This window comes from Bos mutus, chromosome 24 (assembly GCF_027580195.1).
Source record: "Bos mutus isolate GX-2022 chromosome 24, NWIPB_WYAK_1.1, whole genome shotgun sequence".
NCBI classification, from domain to species: Eukaryota; Metazoa; Chordata; class Mammalia; order Artiodactyla; family Bovidae; genus Bos; species Bos mutus.
The window spans coordinates 31,977,960-31,996,928 of NC_091640.1; positions in this window are offsets into that span (position 1 = coordinate 31,977,960).

Sequence of the window (18,969 nt, forward strand, 5' to 3'; positions counted from 1 at the left end):
CAAGGAGATGCTATTTACCTAAATCAGTGAATATGCAGCCTAAGCAAACAGGTTAAATCTCAGTACAGGACGGCCAGGGCAGAAGTAGAGACAGCCCACGTTTTTGTCAACTTGCATTGCTTCACTTCCTCAGCTTTCTAGCCCAGTCTCCATGGATACTCCTTCCCATTTATTCATCCATTTATTACATATTTATTGACTAAGAATGATTAAACCCCCTCCTTTGCCCTTGAGGAACTGGTGATCTTATGGGAAAAGTTGACATGTTAAGAAATCATAAATATGCAATGTGAGAAGCTCTACAATTGAGAAACATAAAGGGGGCCTGGGAATCAAGAAGAGAAGAACAGTGGACTCTGCCTGGAGCAGTCGGGAAAGGCTTCACTGCAGACAGGATCTTTGAGCTGAGATGTAAAAGCAGAGAAATATTCCAGGGTGCCTGGTGGAAGGAACAGTATGTGCAAGAGGGTGGCTTCCTGAGTAGCTAGAAGCAGCTCAGTACATGTGGATATGGAAGCAGAGGGGAGGCGGCAAAAGAGGTTGGATGGAAAGGGTGGTGGGTTCATGGCAATAAAAGGCCAGTATTCTTGCCTGGGGAAATCCCATCGACAGAGGAGTCTGGTGGGCTACAGTCCTTGGGGTCACAAAGAGTCCAATATGACTGAGCAACTCTGCACATATGACATGCAAGGATTTTTCACCCATTTGCTGAGCTATGGAAGGATTTTAAGTGGGAGAGAGGCTTGATCAGATCTTGTTTCAGAAAAATAACTTGAACAGCAGTAGGGAGAGTTGACTAAAACTAAAGACGGAGAGGCCATTAAAGGAACTATTACAAGAGTTCGGGGGAAATTTGAAGAGGGTCTGGCATGGCCACAGGGACAGAGAGAAAAGAAATTATTCGAGACATATTTAGAAGATCGTGTCAAATGCAGCTGAGAGGCACATTAAGACAAAGGCTGGAAATCACCCATTGGGTTTGGCAATTAGGAGGTCATTGGTGACCTCAGCCAGAGAGGTTACCAGGAATTGGTGGGGCAAGCAGAAGCCAGATTGAGTGTATTGAGGATGAAATTGGAAATTAAAATCTGAAGGTAGAAATCTGATTGTAAATTAAGGAAGAGAGAACAAGGGCCATAGGGAGATCTATAGGAGAACCTTGACCTTGGACCAAGATTATAGTTACAGATAAGAACCTGGAGGCAAAGCAAAGACCCATCATCAAGGGATGGGTTGCTAGAGCAGGCAGCGACAGGAGAAAGAATGTGAAGGTGTGAGTGTGGATCAGCTTCTCAGCTAGAAGTAACTGAGGTTTGAAAGACTCAGTGCCCAGTGGTTTTTATTTTTTCTACAAGGTAGGAGGTGGTGAAAAGATTGCGGGAAAGTTGGAAGTCAGCTTAGATGATTGAGGAACTATTGACTACAGAGGAGTAAAAAGATTGTTGGACTCGGTCAAGGACCCAGCTGACACTAAAACAAAATTTGTGATGCTACCGCTTTACATGCGTGCTATGTCGCCTCAGTCATGCCCAACTCTTTGCAACCCTATGGGCTGTATCCCGCCAGGCTCCTCTGTCCGGGGGATTCTCCAGGCAAGAATACTGGAGTGAGTTGCCACGTCCTCCTCCAGGGGATCTTCCGGACCCAGGGATCACACCCGCATCTCTTACGTCTCCTGCACTGGCAGCTGGGTTCTTATCACTAGTGCCACTTCTCACATGTTTGTAAATTTCCTCAAGGATATCCAGCAACCCTGCTGTGTTTGGGATGCCCAGCTCTCCCTCCAGTCTCCGATTTTCTAAGGATGGCAGTTCTGTCTGTCCCTTCCATTGATGTGGGGATGTGAGTTATTTGGGGAGCAGCCAGGTTTCTGCCACCTGGTCCCACCTTAATAAGCACAGCTGTCTGGCCCTGGGTGAAAACCTGATCCTGTCTGGGGGTATCCAAACCCCTTTCTCAGGAATTTAAAACTGGACCTCAAAGCTCCCATCTCAGCCTACCTTCTGTCAAACTGTGAATTTAGAAGTTATTGGTGGTAACCACTTCCTACCACGAAGGACTGGGAAAGAGAAAAAGAAACTGCAGCAAGAGAGGAGCATGAAGCAGAAGCACAGAGAGACACGGAGCTGATGATACAGAAGGTGCCCTCGACTTCCTCTAGGACTCTGCCTCTGCTTCCAGGCATCGCTGCAGTTTTCTCTTAAGAAATTTCCTCTAAAGAGATCTTAGGTTGGCTAAGGAGGTTTCTATTACTTGCCAGGAAAGAATTTCCAATTAAAACAATGGTGGAGCCAGACCATTATATTTACCCAGGTTTTAGAATGTTTGCAGGGTATGGCAGTGTGACGTGGAAGAGAGGAAGAAAGCAGGAGGAGAGCTAGAGATGTTGAAGGCATCTCCCAAGAGTTTGAGCTACTACTAAGCTTGGTTCCCAACCTTGGCATCAGAGTCACCAGAGGAGGTTTTCACACCCATGTCTGTCCCCCACTCTCAGAGCTCTGCCTTTAGTATTTGGGGTGAGAGAGGTGAGTCTGGTAAAGCCAGGGTGAGTCTAGTAGACTTGCAAAGAAGGGAGAGCCAAGAAACTGAAGGGCTTCAGGAAAAGCAGATGATGTAATAAAGGAAGGGCTGAGCAGGAAGAAGAGAAGGGGCTGGGCAGAGGGCTGGAGGCTGAAGGCTGAAGGCTGCATTCCAGAAAGGGTAGGCTGGGTAGGCTGGAGATGCGGGTGGAGGACAAGGGCACCAGAGGAGACAATTATGAACCAAGAGCATCAGATGGACCCACTGCACAGAGAGAAACACCCCAAGAGAATGGCAGGAGCAGTGTGGAAACAGCCTGCAAACAGGGAGCCCAACGGTGACCTGGACCTCAGCAGACAGCAGTAAGGATATAGAAAATTAGAACCAGACCACAGGCTGTGGAATCAGCTTTTCCTCTGACCCTTATCCATACTCCATGGAGTTGCTGTGCTACCGCATGCCCTTTGGGAAGCATTGGAATAGAAGTTGAGAACACAGGCTTCGGATCTGGATTTAAGCCCATCTTCACCACTCCCTGCTGTGTGACCCTGGGCAAGTTACCTACCTCTCTAAGTCTTAGTTTCTGTGTCTGTAAGTCTCAAGTGCTTTATAACGTATGAAAAGAGAATGAGATAATACAATAAGTGCTCCATCAATGGTATCTATTATTATTCTCCGAGAGGAGTTTCAAAGGGCAGAAGGAATGTTTTGGTGGATGGAGTGAGGAAGGAGAGCATCAAATGAGAATGAATGTCTGGGAGGGAGGGGATGGTGAAAGTCCTGATTTTGGAAGTGACCAAGAGGACACAGCAAGGGACAAGGAGGGATTAACTCAGTTCACGCTTCCCGATGATGTTTCACTTTCTATAGCTGCTCTAGCAAACCACCACTCTTGCAGTGGTGTTTTCATTGATTTACTGATTTTAATTGGAGGATAATTACTTTACAATTTTGTGATGATTTTTGCCATACATCAACATGAATTGGCCACAGCCAGACGTGTGTCCCCTCACTCCTGAACCCCCTCCCACCTCCTTGCCAACTCCCTCCCTGCAAGTTGTCACAGAGCACCACCTTTGGGCTCTCTGCATCATACATCAAACTCCCACTGGCTATCTATTTTACATACGGTAATGCATATGTTTCAACGCTATTCTCTCAAATTATCCCATGAACAATACTATCTTGGAATTCTGTTGGTCAGAAATGCAATACAAGTCTCACTGGGCTAAAAATCAAGGTGTCAGCAGGATTGCATTCCTTTTTTGAAATTCAAAGGAAGAATCATTTTCCTTCTTTTCCCTGCATTCCTTGGCTCATGGCCCCCCATCATCCATCTCCAACATCAGCAGCCTTGCATCTCTCTGACCCTTTTCCCATCATTCTATCTTTTTGACTACAGATGGAAGTAAATCTCTTCCTCTGCTTTTAAGGACCCATGAGCTTCCCTGGTGGCTCAGAAGGTAAAGAATCTGCCAGCAATGTGGGAGACCTGGGTTCAATCCTTGGGTTGAGAAGATCTCCTGGAGAAGGTAATAGCAACCCACTCCAGTATTCTTGCCTGGAGAATCCCATGGGCAAAGGAGCCCAGTAGGCTACAGTCCATGGAGTCACAAAGAGTCAGACACAACTGAGCAACTAACACTTCCACTTTGTGATTACATTGGTCCCACGCAATAATCCAGGATAATCACGCCATCTCAAGGTCTTTAACTTAATTACACCTTGAAAGTCACCTTTGTCACATGAAGTAACTAACTATTCACAGGTTCTGGAGATGGGGACACTGTGGACATCTTTGCAGGTGCCAGGATTCACTGGGATAAAAAGCCTGGTTGCTGACTCTGCTCATCTACAGACCCGGATGCCTGCCAGACCATCAGCAGTGTGAACTAAGTTAGAAGTGCGCTCAGGTTTCCTAATGAAATGGAGGGGCAGAGTTTTTTTGATGTCTCTGTCTTCTGCTTCTGGAAGGGAGCAGCCGGGTCAGAAAGAAGGATGCATGGAGTCAGCCCTGGTGTTCACCTCAAGGTGCATCCTGGACAGCTAGCAGCAGTGGGCATGATGTGCAGGGGCTGAGAACTGACCGCAGGACTGGTCAGAGTCCATGCAATGGTCCATGTAGACTTGCCCTTCACATTGTTTAATCCTCTTCCACAACAAATACCTTCCTCTAACCCGAGTCACAAGCTTTCCAGAGTGTGATTCTCCTGCAAAGCTGGATTTTCCTCTCCACTTTACCACCCTGCTTCCACCCTCATTCCAGCAGAATTTGTCTTTAGGAGATGATCTTTGGAAAAGATCTGATGCTTAAATATAGAGCAAGGTGAATGATTATCAGAGTTAACATATTCTTTTTTTTCCCAGGGGTTTTGCACTTTAATAGGGAATCATCACTTAACCCAAAGGAAAGAATTGGTAATGGTGGGCTCCCACTAGTCACAAACAAGCTAAAGGGGACAAGGAGGGCCTCCAGGCACATCTCAAATCAAACCACATGGGTGGCCACCTTCTTTAATTATGGCCAAGTACATAGGACTGGCTCCCAATAAGTAAAAGACACTTCACTTCTCTGCCTGCCTCCAACTTCGCCTTTGAAGCTGTGAATTCCAGCTGCTCCTCCCCCAGCAGGCACTGCCTCACTGTTGAGCTTCACACCAGAACATCCTCACTCCCACTTCTCACATCCCTGATTTGGGGAAACACTCTGGCCAACTTCCTGTCAAATCTCACCAAAGACACCTGCATCAAAGGAGGAAGCCTAGTCACAGCCACTTCTTTAAACCATATCTGACAACCTACCTGAACGCGTGGAGAGGAGGGTGGAAGAGGTGCGTATTGGCAGTTGAGAAATTAAAAAGCTTAATAGCTACTCTCCATATTTAACTTTTATGATTCTGCAATCCTTGAAACATTAATAACTTATTTGATGGCATCTGAGATCCACCCCCCACCCCAGCTCTAGAAAGCTCAACGGTGACCTGGACCTCAGCAGACAGCAGTAAGGATATAGAAAATTAGAACCAGACCACAGGCTGTGGAATCAGCTTTTCCTCTGACCCTTATCCATACGCCATGGAGTTGCTGTGCTACCGCATGCCCTCTGGGAAGCATTGGAATAGAAGTTGAGAACACAGGCTTTGGATCTGGATTTAAGCCCATCTTCACCACTCCCTGCTGTGTGACCCTGGGCAAGTTACCTACCTCTCTAAGTCTTGGTTTCTGTGTCTGTAAGTCTCAAGTGCTTTATAACGTATGAAAAGAGAATGAGATAATACAAAAGTGCTCAATCAATGGTATCTATTTTTATTCACTGAGAAGAGTTTCAAAGGGCAGAAGGAATGTTTTGGTGGATGGAGTGAGGAAGGAGAGCATCAAATGAGAATGAATGTCTGGGAGGGAGGGGATGGTGAAAGTCCTGATTTTGGAAGTGACCAAGAGGACACAGCAAGGGACAAGGAGGGATTAACTCAGTTCAAGCTTCCCGATGATGTTTCACTTTCTATAGCTGGCAAGCAGATTTTTGTTCCTTTCTTTATGACTTTGCACTCTTGCCTCTGTCAGACACTGTGAAAGGTTTTCTATCACACAGACAAGTTTCCTTGAATTGATTGGAACCTTTTAGCTGGGCCTCGGGCACTATCACTCCCCAGCACTGTGCTGGACTTGCTGACAGCCAAGAAGCATTCTGATGGTCAGCACACCCATTAGCAAGAAGTTTCAAGATTCCAGATCACCTCTCTGCAATGTAAATGCCAGCTTCTCCATCCTTGTCCTATGGAGTTGGGCTGGTCCACAGCTTTCTCTCTACAATGTGCCATCAAAGAGCACTGGTGCTGTGAACCATTTTTAAAAGACGGTTCTTGAGGGACTTTCTGAAAACAAATGCGATAACGGTCAGTGGTAGAGAGTGAAATGACTAGCCCTGTCCATGTTGCTCCTGATACTCAGGTACAGCCCTGGCTGAAATAGATGGTTTCCTACAGAAGAGAACTTCTGTAATTCGGTGAGTCCGCATTCCCAGTTTATAGTCAGCTAGCCCCCATGCACAGCGAGGCACAACCAGGTGATGACTGGGGTTCTCATCTCTACAACAAAATGAAAACAAAATGTTCTCACCAAAGGAAAACAGAAGGAAGAAAGAGAATAAAAATAAAGAACGGGAAAGACAGTTACAAAAATAAATCTAGCAACTCCACTCCTAGGCTATACTCAAGAGAATTGAAAACATATGTTCACACAAGAACTTGGAGAGGCATGTTCATAGCTAGCTGCATTATAACATAATAGCTAAGAAGGAGAAACAACCCAGATGTCCATCCATTGATGAATGTGTAAACAAAATGTGTATAAGCAGATAACCGAATATCATTAAGCCGTGAAGGAGAAGTGGGTACTGATACATACTACAACATGGCTGAACTTTTGAAAACATGCTAAGTGAAAGCCAGACATAAAAGATCATATATTATATGATGCTACTAGTTTGAAATGTCCAAAATAGGCAAATCCATAGAGGCAGAAGTAGATCAGTGGTTGCCAGGGGCAAAGGGAAGGGTGGAATGATGAGTGACTGCTGATGTGTTCAAGGTTTCTTTGTGGGGTGATGAGTAGGTTCTGGAATTAGATAGTGGAGACGGTTGCGCTACTATGCGAATATTTTAATATATAAAAACTGTGATTTGTGCACTTTAACTGGGTGGATTTTATGGTATGTGAATCATACCTCAATTTAAAAAGCATTTTAAATTAAAATTAGTTGCGGTACAAGTAGGACACACAGGGAGAGAGAAATCAAGAACAAAGAGTGACCAGGACTAGGGAGCAGAATACACAAGGATCACTCATTCATGCAACAAGATTTAATAAGCACCTACTACATCAGGCATTGTTCCAAACAGAGCCAGCTTCGAGTGAATGAGACAAAAGTGGTTCCCACACTCTTGAAGTGTACCACTCGATGGGAGAGACAGACATTAATACAACAATGATACAGATAAGTATGAGATTATAATAGAGGGATGGATAGATTGACGACTGATTGATAGATAATGGAAAAAATAAATTACACTTTTTAAGTGTGGACCCCTACTACATTATGCAACATCACCTAATAAATTCTCTGAAGTCAGACTCCTGGGACAGTAGAAATGAATCCTCAATAATGAAGACATACCAGGTGTTCTCAGACCTTAAGTCAAAAGCCTTTCCCCTGGAGACATCAACAGCCATAACTGAAAGAGCAACCGAGCCATCATTCTTATCAGTGATGGGACAAGCCAGAGTGGATGGTCATTTCCTCCTCTGTGAGCAGTGGCAGACCCAGGAGGCACCCACTAAGATGGCACCACAGGGAACCACAGACTTGGACTCACTTTAGAGCTGGAGAAAGACCCTGAGAAGCAAAGTGGATTCCAAAGTCGGTCAACTTATAATGACAGAACTGAGACTTGAAAGAAGATCACAGGAAGTCTGTGTTCCAGAGCCTGAGTTCCTTAAACACCAGCAACTTGGCTCACCTGTTGGAAAGTGAACCACTGTAAAGTCGTATCAAATAATCACGGGCTAGTACATTCCCATCAAAGTAATCTACTTTCAAATCAGCAGAAGTCTTAAGGAGGGTAAATTCTCAATGGAAGATGGAAATTGAAAGAAATTCCAAGGCCAAAAAGACAGACTTCTGTGGTCTGGCATGCCTTTGACCCTCCTCACCCAAGAAGTCCATGGGGTGGACTTCAAAGCGCCAAGGCACCAAAGGCCACATGGGGCTTACTTCTCTTTACATCATTATTCATTGCCCATTTAAATGGCACCGTGTGCATCCTTCTATTTGGCATATACATGAAGCTGGACTGTTAACTCTTTTTCTCTGGTTTAGGCTTCCTTGTTAGTAGGTACTCAAAGTCTTCTGGTATCAGCTACTGGTGTGAACTCTTCCAGGAGTAGGTGGAGGAGAAGGAGGACCACAAGGGACCTCAGAGCCCCGACAAGTCCTCAGCTGTCCACACGGAGAGAGCCCCAGTCTGTTCCTCAACCCAGTTCTGTCACCAGACACTGATCCTGCAAATCTGGCTTTCGGGTCTCCTTCAGGTGAGTAAAATGTGTACTTTACTGAGCACCCACAGCACGCTGGGAAATATTCTGGTCATGGAGGAAGCATGGAGATGAATCCAACCCATCTCTGCCTTCAACAAGAGTTCAGGTATGGAATGATTCATAAGGATGCCGAGTCTAGATACAAACGTGGCTTCCTAAGAAGGCAGAGTCCCCTTGCTACCCACTTTCCTGCCCTGACTGTGTATTTTGCCATTTGAAACACCAGTGCTACAAGGTTGCTGTTGTTATTTAATAAGTTGTATCCAAATCTTTTGAGACCCCATGGACTGTAGCCCACCAGGCTCCTCTGTCCATGGGATTTTCCAGGCAAGAATACTGGAGTGGGTTGCCATTTCCTTCTCCAAGGGATCTTCCCAACCCAGGGATCAAACTCGCATCTTCTGCAATGCAGGTGGATTCTTTACCACCCAGCCACCTGGGAAGCCCAGTGATACAAGGTAGCCTATGTAAAAAGCAAACTGTGGGCAAGTCTGACTGTGAAATGTAATGTCAGATTGAGAAAATGATAAAAGGAAAGCTATCTCTCCACCTGGCTGGGGGCCTTGAATGCATATCTTTAACCCTGATTCTTGCATTAATTGCCTATGTGGGCTCAGAGTTCATATGATCAACTTTACATTTTCTAACACACAACTTTATAATTTTGTTTCCAGATTGTTCTCTTAGGAAGCTGGTTTGCATGGTACTCTGTCAACCTATGGAGAAGGCAATGGCACCCCACTCCAGTACTCTTGCCTGGAAAACCCCATGGATGGAAGAGCCTGGTGGGCTGCAGTCCATGGGGTCGCGAAGAGTTGGACACGACTGAGCGACTTCACTTTCACTTTTCACTTTCATGCATTGGAGAAGGAAATGGCAACCCACTCCAGTGTTCTTGCCTGGAGAATCCCAGGGACGGGGGAGCCTGGTGGGCTGCCGTCTATGGGGTCGCACAGAGTCAGACACGACTGAAGTGACTTAGCAGTAGCAGCAGCTGGCAACCTAACTGACTGCTTTCCCCAGTTTCACTCACTTTCTCTCTCTCTACACACACATGCACACACGCACACACACACACACACACACAGGCCTCCGTCTTTAAACGGTTAACCAGAGGGACTCTGAATGAACTGCTGTCTCTTTCACAACTAATCGACAGCGATGGCACTGTCTGCTGGGCTTTCTAAATCACGGCAATCTTTTCATTTTTTGAGGCCACCCTGCTCTGCTAGTCCTCATACCAGCTATTCTAAAACCTCACCACACACTTTTCAGCCTTCTCTATAGCTCTCAATTGCAAAAGAACTCATAGCATGGTCTAATGGATAGTTTAGAGCAATAGGCTTTGAATCTGGCTGTGTAGATTCAAGCCACTTAAACTCTCTAATATTTGGCTCTTTATCTGTAAGACATGGGCTTCCCTGGTGGCTCAGATGGTAAAGAATCCACCTGCAGTGCAGGAGACCCAGGTTCAATGCCTGGGTCAGGAAGATCCCCTGGAGAAGGGAATGGCTACCCACTCCAGTATTTCTGCCTGGAGATTCCCATGGACAGAGGAACCTAGTGGGCTATAGTCCATGGGGTTGCATAGAGTCTAACTTTACAATAACAGATTCTCTAGTTCACTATAAGACATGAGTGCTCATTGATGCAATTGACAAACACCATTTAAGTACTATGTGCCAGGTACTCATCTCAGAGGGACTATCAAACCAGGAGGTATGACAGGAAGCAAGATAAATGAGGTCCCTGCATTCATGGAACTTGTATTCCCTTGGGGGGATGGACATAATGATATCTATCTGAATACTAAGATAAGGTTAATGAGATGATCCCTTATCTCCTTTAATCCACATTAGGACTCTACTTTTCTCATCATACGTATTAAGAAATGTTAGCTTTTATGATAATTTTTACTACCACTTCATAGAGTTTCAGTTCAGTTCAGTCACTCAGTCATGTCCGACTCTTTGCAAGCCCATGAATTGCAGCACGCCAGGCCTCCCTGTCCATCACCAACTCCTGGAGTTTACTCAAACTCACGTCCATCGAGTCGGTGATTCATCCAGCCATCTCATCCTCTGTCATCCCCTTCTCCTCCTGCCTCCAATCCCTCCCAGCATCAGAGTTTTTCCAATGAGTCAACTCCTCTCTTGAGGTGGCCAAAGTACTGGAGTTTCATAGAGTTTCAGATCAGATCAGATCAGTCGCCCAGTCGTGTCTGACTCTTTGCGACCCCATGAATCACAGCATGCCAGGCCTCCCTGTCCATCACCAACCCCCGGAGTTCACTGAGACTCACGTCCATCGAGTCAGTGATGCCATCCAGCCATCTCATCCTCTGTCGTCCCCTTCTCCACCTGCCCCCAATACCTCCCAGCATCAGAGTCTTTTCCAATGAGTCAACTCTTCGCATGAGGTGGCCAAAGTACTGGAGTTTCAGCTTTAGCATCATTCCTTCCAAAGAAATCCCAGGGCTGATCTCCTTCAGAATGGACTGGTTGGATCTCCTTGTGGTCCAAGGGACTCTCAAGAGTCTTCTCCAACACCACAGTTCAAAAGCATCAATTCTTCGGCACTCAGCCTTCTTCACAGTCCAACTCTCACATCCATACATGACCACAGGGAAAACCATAGCCTTGACTAGATGAACCTTGGTTGGCAAAGTAATGTCTCTGCTTTTGAATATGCTATCTAGGTTGGTAATAACTTTCCTTCCAAGGAGTAAGTGTCTTTTAATTTCATGGCTGCAGTCACCAATTCCCCGGAATTCCCCAAACCTGTCTTCATCCACTCCTATCCTTACTGTTGTAACAAAAAGTTGTGATCCATGAAGCCACCAGTAGAAGATAAGACTAGACCTTTCACTCTGGTCATCACCTTAGCCCTCAGCTCCAACATCCTAGACTAACTAGAATGAAGAATTTTCCCTTTGCCATTATGCTGGAGAGAGGAGGGAAGGACAAGAATCTTGAGGTCTGAATTGGCCTTGGCATCTTATAAACTGTTATAAGGTGATAGAAATCAGAGAATCTGTTATTGTAAAGTTGGAACTATTTTCTGATTCACCAGAGATAGAGCCTGGAGATTGCCTGTTAGCAGTCCACCTATATGGTTTATAGACAGTGCCTCAGTGGACACTTTCACCATGCCAAGGTAAAGCAAAGATGTTCTGCTAGAATAGAGATGTCCTGAGATACAACAGCTTCAAGGAGTGGGGAAGGGGCGGGGGTAGTAATATTGACATCAAGGAGGCCACTGCTTTTGGAGATGTATTTGAGCTGAGGGGATAGGAAGACAATGAGGAATGATCAAGGCCCTATTCCCTGCCTGCCCCCTTGGACTGGGTGGAGCCTTGTGCTTAGATGTATGAGAGTTAGAAATGGACACGTCCATGAATTTGAGAGTCTTTTAGACTCGAGGCAAAAGTAAATACCAGAAACTGTTCACGAGAGACTGTGACATGCTGCGCATAAGCAGAGTTTCCTTGGACCCAAAGGACAGGTTGAGATACTGAGACAAGAACAGGCTATCCTGTCTTTTCATCATGGATTCAATTTCTCTCTTGCATGCCGAGGGCCACAGCTCTAGAAGCACCTAGGCTGACCACCATGGCCTTGGTGAGTGTTCCCTGAGTGACCTGATGGCGCTGGACCCCTTCAAAAACAGCAGGATTGAAGGAACATGGTGAGGACCATGCAGACTGCTGGCGGTCATCAGTGGGTTCATCCTGTGTGTGGGGGCTGTGGATTAGTAGGGAGAATAACTGGGAGTTAGCGTCTACTTAGGGGGCTTCCCAGGTGGCTCAGTGGTAAAGAATATACCTGCCAATGCAGGAGATATAGGAGATGCAGGTTCGATCCCTGGGTCAGGAAGACCCCTAGAGGAGAGCACGGCAACCCACTTCAGTATTCTTGCCCGGAGAATCCCATGGGCAGAGGAGCCTGGTGGGCTACAGTCCATAGAGGTCAAAGAGTCAGACACAACTGAGCGACTTAGCATGCATGCACAGTACGTATTTGTGTGGGAAGAAAGAGATCTGAGCTATGCAATTTTAAGATTAAGTTAAGGTTAAATTAATTAAGATTTATAAGCGTACATGTCTGTCCTCATGTTTTGGTACTCACAAGTGAAGAAAGAAATTTAAAATATTTATCTTCAACCACACTGCTAGTAAATTGGTAAATTACGACTCAGATCTGTGTGGCTCCAAAGCCATCCACCTGGGGAACAGCAGTTGCCAACCTATACTGTATGTGATTCATTCTTCATGACTTCCCTCCGATGAGACCATGAGCCCCTGATGGCAGAGAATCCAGTATATTGTGTGCTCACAGCACCTTGATTATTATAAATACTCAACAAATTAATGAGCTAGCACAAGGCCTGAACTTTAAAGAATGGGTACAATTGAGATGGACTGAAGCCATAAATCAGGGTTCCCCAAACTTTCAGTGTGCATCACAAGTGTCGAGGGGGCTTATAATGTGCCCATTCCCAGTTCAAACCCAGCAGGTCCTGCTGAATCTGGGACTCTCCACTGTTAATGAGCAGGAGCAAGGATCTTCTTGAGTTGGTCCAAAGAAACATGGTCACAACCTTTTCCCTAACTTCTCTGATTCTCCCTGAGCAACCTTTCCTCTGAAACCACCATGCTCCAAGTCGGTGCCACATGTTTTCTAACAGTGTTTAGAAGTGTTAGAAGTGTTTTCTAACAGTGTTTTTCATGCTTCAAGGGCATATCTCTCAAGCCTACTGTGAGTTATTGTTGTTGTAAGTCATGCCTGACTCTCTGCAACCTCATGGACTGCAGCACACCAGGCTCCCCTGTCCTTCGCTATCCCCCTGAGCATGCTCAAATTCATGTTCATTGAGTCGGTGATGCTATCTCACCATCTCATCCTCTGCTGACTCCTTCTCCTTTTGCCTTCAATCTTTTCCAGCATCAGGGTCTTTTTCAGTTAGTCAACCCTTCACATCAGGTGGCCAAAGTATTGGGGTTTCAGCTTCAGCATCAGTCCTTCCAACGTATATTCAGGACTGATTTCCTTTAGGATTGACTGGTTGGATCTCCTTGCAGTCCAAGGGACTCTCAAGAGTCTTCTCCAATACCACAGTTCAAAAGCATCAATTTTTTGGCGCTCAGGTTTCTTTATAGTCCAACTCTCACTAATAACTAATAACATCATATTACTTAAGTGTAATAACATAACAATTCAATATACTATCAGATGATCACCAAAGTATCTAGTTACTATCCATCACCACACAGAGTACAATCTTTTTTTTCTCACAAAAGGTGAGAACACCTTTTGTGATTTTCTCTGTTAGCAACTTTCAAATATACAATGCAATGTTATTAACGATAGTCACAATTCTGTACTCAGTGGTCCTCAACCTTTTGGGCATCAGGGACTGGTTTCATGAAAGACAGGATTTTCCATGGACTGGGGGTGGGGATGGTCTCAGGATGATTCAAGAACATTACATTTATTGTGTACTTTTCTTCTATTATGATTGCATCAGCTCCACTTCAGATCATCAGGGGTTAGATCCCAGAGGTTGGGGTTTATACATTACATCTTCCCCATGACTTCTTCATTTCATAACTGGAAGTTTGTACTTTTTGATTATGTTTTTTTTTCTTTATCTGTCCCTTCAGTACCTGTTACACTACCAAATAAATATTTGCCAAGGCAACTGTTAAAATGGAGACTTTGAGGTTCTGGAAGATAGGAACTATACCTTAGATTTGTGAAATTTCCCCCCATCCTGGTACTATGCTGCCAAATACCCTAGTGGCATCTATGGCTCAAATAAGCAAGGAGTTTTGAGTCCTGGCACAGTTTTGAAATATTAAGTGACTTACAATTTAGTTTGCTTTTGTATTTGCTTAATTTTACTTTAAGTTGAGGGCCTGTGCAAATATATATGAAGGCTCTCATTTGGACAGCAAGTTGCTATTTACCCCTCATCCTCCAGAACAGAGGGCACTTGTTCAGATGTGGATAGCTTGCCAAGATGCTCCACTGTCTTCATCCATACCCTGCCACAGAGCTGGAAGAGCTGTTTTGCTACCAGACACCAGGGTAAAGAGAATGTACCTGGAGTTCAAGAATATCTCAGAAGGGGGTACTCAGGAGCACACCAATGGCTGGATCTACTCCTGATACCACCCTGGAAGGTGTCCTACCCAGGTGGTGCTGGTGGTAAAGAACTCTCCTGCCAATGCAGGAGAAATGAGATGCATAGGAGATGCAGGTTCGAACCCTGGGTTGGGAAGATCCCCTGGAGAAGGCCATGGCAACCCACTCCAGTATTCTTGCCTGGAGAATCCCATGGACAGAGGAGCCTGGGGGTCTATAATCCATGGGATCGCAGAGTCGGATACAACTGAAGTGACTTAGAATGGATGGAAGTTTCCTTAGCTCATCCTGCTAATTCTCAGAGAGGAAGAATTCACACTAAACCTACATTCTCGATTCTACATCGGGTCATGATGCATTTTGCTTGATATGCATACGTGGGGTGTCTCAGCTTACATCTTTAGTGAAGCTCTATTTGTGTCTGCCTCTGTTGCAGGGTTCTGTTAGATCTGGGGCAGTTCTACCTATATGCTTGGAGGATGTTAAGCAGGTCCCTGACACAGGACACATGCAGTCACTTTGCCAGCTAAGGAAGCAGTCCAGAAAGTGAGGAACGCTTGACAACCCCCAGGGCAAGGACTCATGTAGTGCTGGCCCCAGGAGGGGTGATGGCTGGAGACTTGCCGGTATGTTTGTTCAAAACAACTTTTCATTAATACAGGTTCTGTGCAACCTGAATAGAAAAACAGAGCTTCCATGGAATCTCCAGGTTGTTTTTTCATCTGTCTACAAAATGAACCACACTCCTGTCTTAATGAAAATGCTACTCAATTACTATGATTTTATTAACAAGACAAGTGTAGCTATTTAGTGTGTAACAATGCAAGAGTTATAATTCCAAGGGGATTTTCAGACGCTAATTCTAAATTCAGAATGCAAAGCAAAAGTTTTATTAGCCTCTTCCCTGCGAAGAATACTTTAACTCTGTGTTGCAAAAATAATTTGGATTTGGTGTCTGGGTGATTAAAGCCTTTAAGGTTGCAATAGTCATCAGTACATTATAGAATCATGAAGAACTTAACAACTGAAGATACTTTAAACTATAATCCTAGTTTTTGTCCATATGAAGCAAGTACACCCAAGCACATTACACTATGTGTCCATAGTATTATGGGCACTGTGTGCCAATATGTGCCTACTTTCCTTCCATCTGGGTTGTATAATAAGAAGTAGTATAGGACTTCTACAGACTCAAAATCTAGGCTCAAGTACGAAGACCTAATGGCAGGTCCCCCGGACATGGGTTAGGCCTGAGAAAGGGAGAGGGAAGAAGTTTTTAACTGGATATGAGATTGATATTTTAAACATAACTGAATTGAAAGTGAAAGTCCCTCAGTCATGTCCAGCTCTTTGCAACCCCACGGACTGTACAGTCCATGGAATTCTCCAGGCCAGAGTACTGGAGTGGGTAGCCTATCCCTTCTCCAGGGGATCTTCCCGATCCAGGAATCGGACCAGGATCTCCTGCATTGCAGGCGGATTCTTTACGAACTAGGATATGAGGGAAGCCCATAAATGAATTGGACTGCTTAATAACTGAAAGTGAATCTTAACTATCCAAATAGGACTTTGTCTAGAGCTGAAAGTTACTCTGACGACACAGGATCTCTCAGAGAATTTGCAAAGATGCCGTGAAGGGATATTTGCCCAGAGATATTAGGAAATGAGGGCTGAGAAAAAATAAAGTCATTTCCTATGTGAACCCTGTTGAGTTTAGTGCATTTAATGTACAAGCAACAGAAATAAAATGGATCTAGTTCAATATTACAGAAATTTCCTGAATAAATAATATCTAGAGCATAGTGCTAGGAACACAGTAAGGGAATAAAAAGTGGGAAATCCTGTCACAGCCTTTATGAAAGTTATAATTAAAAGTGGAAAACACTTGCAAAGAACTGCAAGTATGGATCATAGACTGTAAGTAGAAAGCTAGAAGAGGAGGCCCCCAAGCGCCCATGTCCCTGGGGACCCAAGGCACGTTTCCCTTACCCTGGGGACAATAGGGCCCCAGGTGTGCTGTGAGTCCAGCTCATGATCTGTCCAGGCAGGCAGGTCTAGGGGACTACGGGGGCCTGAGGGAACCAGACTCTGGCCCTGTCTGCACCTCCTGCTGGCTGGAGCCAGAAACTTGGAGTTCCCAGTTCACAGGTGGACAAATTAACTTGTAGTCTCCTCTTCTCTCCACTTCAGTTTTTTGGAATCTAAATGTAAGTACTGCACAAGAAGCAAAAAAAAAAAAAAATTGTTTTGGATAAAGTTTTGTTATGTTTCTGGCTGAGAAATATAGATGCTGGAAAACAATGCATTTTTTTGTCGGATTCAGTCATTTACGGACAAAAGAACAATGGACATCTTGATCTGTTCAGTGTCCGCATATCTAGGACGTAACACAAGATAGAAAGAAATAACTACCATGATAAAGTTACAAAGTAATACAGGTTTTGACAAAACTTTCAAGAAGGAAAAGGCATTTGATCTTGACCTTGAAGAGAGTTAGCAAATAGAAAAGAGTAGGCAGGACAAGGAAAGAACATCTCATGGGCTCAAAGTCTCCATCATGACCTGGGTGAACAAGCTCCTAATTATTAACAGCAAACAGTCCAAACGCTCAATCTGCACGTGAACACTTAGTAAATCTCTCTCTTACATTGAAAATTGCTGGTAAAACCTATTGCTGGTATATTTCCGTTTCCCCATTGGAAGTTCCCTGTGTCTGAGAATTCAGCTTGCTTCTTTCCAGCCACAGAACATTCAGGGAAAACTGTAGCCAAGAGGAGCTGGATCTAGGCTTTCAAAAAATGTTAGAAAAATTAAACTGACTTCATATCATATTTCAAACCACCATAGACTCACGGTGCAGTCTCTTCACTATTCTCTATCCTAATCCCTTGACTTACATTCTCGTCATTCTCTACTGCATTTCTGCTGCCTTTTTTGGACACCTTTCTTCTGAAATCTGTGAAATTTTTCTGCGTTTATGATGAGTGCCATGAAGGATTTGACAGAGAAATCTAATAAGATTGTAAACTCCTGGAGGCAGAGGCCTTTTCAATGTAACTCCATTGCAGAGTTCCTAGCGCATCGCCGGAACATGTGTTTAACAAAGGTTTTCAAATTAATGGATTAAGCGCCACCGCTGAATGGGAACGATTAATCATGCTAACTAATAAAAAACCATACAGGATGCATTTCAGCAAAAGAGCTTTGTACATGCTGAATAATTATTGGAATGATAATAAGTAACTTAAGAAATGTTCTGGGGTCCGCAGAGTTGTTTTGGCTATCCTACAAGGTCAGAGCACCTCATAAAAGTGATGGATGCTTTCTGCCTTCCGCTAAGCTGACAGCCCTCATCTCACACTGCAGTTTATGGTTCCTGACCCCACATTCCGCAGCCGACCTGGAAGAGCCGTGTTTCTGTGAGCCAGCTCCGATAAGCCACCTGAAAACTTCCCTGGGGAGGCAGGCGGCAGGCAGGCAGAGAAGGGTCCCCTGCAGCCAGCTGGGCCTCCCCTGCGCCTTCCCCAAACTCGCCCCAGATTTGATGGTGATGTCTGTGACAGACAACGGCACTAATCTCCTCGGGAACACCCCAGAACACAGAGCTCATCTGTGCTTTTAGGCTGGATTTTGCAGAAAATGGAAGATGGCACCCAACCCCCTCTGGCGTGCCAAGAGTGTGGCTGGTCTATGCGATACCCAGGCAGCTGGCACACACGGGCACTCTCTGGGGCCACCGCAGAAGCCGTGAATCGTGCTCTGGGGGTAGGCAGGGAGTGGAATCTGCATTATAATATGTGCTCCGATGCTGTGGGGAAGGATCCTACACTTTGTCCAAGATGCCACCGGGCACAGAAGCCAGCATCTCTAAGATTTGTTGTTCAACATCCACACACAGGTATGTAGTCCAGAAACCTGCCTTAAGTAGGGAGTACCAACCTCATGGGCAGTGTGTGAAAGCTGTTCAGTGGCCAGACTCTTCCGCGGCCCCTGTGGAAGGCCCCGGATGTGTTCAAGGCGTCGCCTAAGCCATTTGTAAAACGGAAGACCCCTTGTTAATTGACAGGTCTGAGATGATGGTGTGGCCCTTTAAATTACCTTGGCATTAATTGCCTGGACAGGTTGTTCACTCAAATTGCCCTGGCTCGCTAATAACCCAAGCGGGCTGGTGTTTTAAATGACCATGGCACTAATGGGCCAGGCTGGC